The 1,611-nt window shown below is 53.9% G+C and overlaps 1 protein-coding gene across 1 annotated transcript in view; it reads left to right on the forward strand.

Moving 5' to 3' along the window:
* Nucleotides 1-1,611, forward strand: part of NRK (Nik related kinase) — a 167,577-nt gene that overhangs the window by 117,345 nt on the left and 48,621 nt on the right. The gene's annotated exons all lie outside the window — the stretch shown is intronic.

Here is a 1,611-nt window from a genome sequence, read left to right on the forward strand (position 1 = left end):
CGTCTCTGAGGTCCGTGCTTTTAGCCGCGGCTCGCGCCCGTTTCTGGAGTTCCTTTAAGCAGCGCTCTTAAAACCCCTCTCCTCGCGCACCAGGGAACAAAGAAGGAAGAAAAAGTCTCTTGCCTCCTCAGCAGGTGCAGACTTCCCCGGACTCCCTCCTGGCTAGTCGTGGCGCACTAACCCCTTCGGGCTATGTTCAAGCCACCAACCCTGAGCTCCGACCAAAACCTGAGCCTCGGCTCGCAGCCCCGCCCGCCCCGGCGGGCGAGCACACAAGCCTCTCGGGCTGGTGAGTGCCGGTCGGCACCGATCCTCTGTGCGGGAATCTCTCCGCTCTGCCCTCCGCACCCCCGTTGCTGCGCTCTCCTCTGCGGCTCCGAAGCTCCCCGCTCCGCCTCCCGCAATCTCTGCCTGCGAAGGGGCTTCCTAGTGTATGGAAACCTTTCCTCCTTCACAGCTCCCTCCCAGTGGTGTAGGTCCCATCCCTATCCTTTTGTGTCTGTTTATTTTTTCTTTTGCCCTACCCATGTACGTGGGGAATTTCTTGCCTTTTGGGAGGTCTGAGGTCTTCTGCCAACGTTCAGTATGTGTTCTGTAGGAGTTGTTCCACGTGTAGATCTATTTCTGGTGTATCTGTGGGGAGGAAGGTGATCTCCGCATGTTACTCTTCCGCCATCTTCCACTCGTCCTCTCTTGTATATTTTATTTCCAAGATTTTGGATCATCTTTACTATCATTATTCTGAATTCTTTTTCAGGTAGACTGCCTATTTCCTCTTCATTTGTTTGGTCTGGTGGATTTTTACCTTGCTCCTTCATCTGCTGTGTATTTCTCTGTCTTCTCATTTTGCCCAACTTACTGTGTTTGGGGTCTCGTTTTCACAGGCTACAGGTTCATAGTTCCCGTTGTTTTTGGTGTCTGCCCCCAGTGGGTGTGGTTGGTTCAGTGGGCTGTGTAGGCTTCCTGGTGGAGGGGACTGGTGCCTGTGTTCTGGTGGATGAGGCTGGGTATTGTCTTTCAGGTGGGCAGGGCCACGTCTGGTGGTGTGTTTTGGGATGTCTGTGAAGTTATTATGATTTTGGGCAGCTTCTCTGCTAATGGCTGGTGTTGTGTTCCTGTCTTGCTAGTTGTTTGGCATGGGGCGTCCAGCACTGGAGCTTGCTGGCTGTTGGGTGGAGCTGGGTCTTAGCGTTGAGATGGAGATCTCTGGGAGAGCTTTCACTGATTGATATTACGTTGGGCCGGGAGGTCTCTAGTTGTCCAATGTCCTGAACTCAGCTCTCCCACTCAGAGCCTCAGGCCTGACGCCATGGAGCCACATGGAATTATTTAGATAGTGGTCCTTGGCAAGCGAAACCACAAGATAGGAGGTTTGTGCTATACCTGGTCCTGCTGAGCAATTTTCAGACTTTAGCTCATTTTGGTGACAGGGCGACTGGTTCAGTGATGTGAGGCAGGTTGGGTCCATGAGACAGGTGGTACTCAGCCGGTGCACGGCCTGAGGGGCCCAGTCAAAGCCCTCAGGGAAGGCCAACAGTGACCAGGACCCCCACCTCCTGCTGCTGCGGCCTCTTTGGGATCTCCCTCCTGGTGTCAAGTATCTCTCATTCC

Source organism: Lipotes vexillifer, unplaced genomic scaffold, assembly GCF_000442215.2.
Source record: "Lipotes vexillifer unplaced genomic scaffold, Lipotes_vexillifer_v1.1 scaffold345, whole genome shotgun sequence".
NCBI classification, from domain to species: domain Eukaryota; kingdom Metazoa; phylum Chordata; class Mammalia; order Artiodactyla; family Lipotidae; genus Lipotes; species Lipotes vexillifer.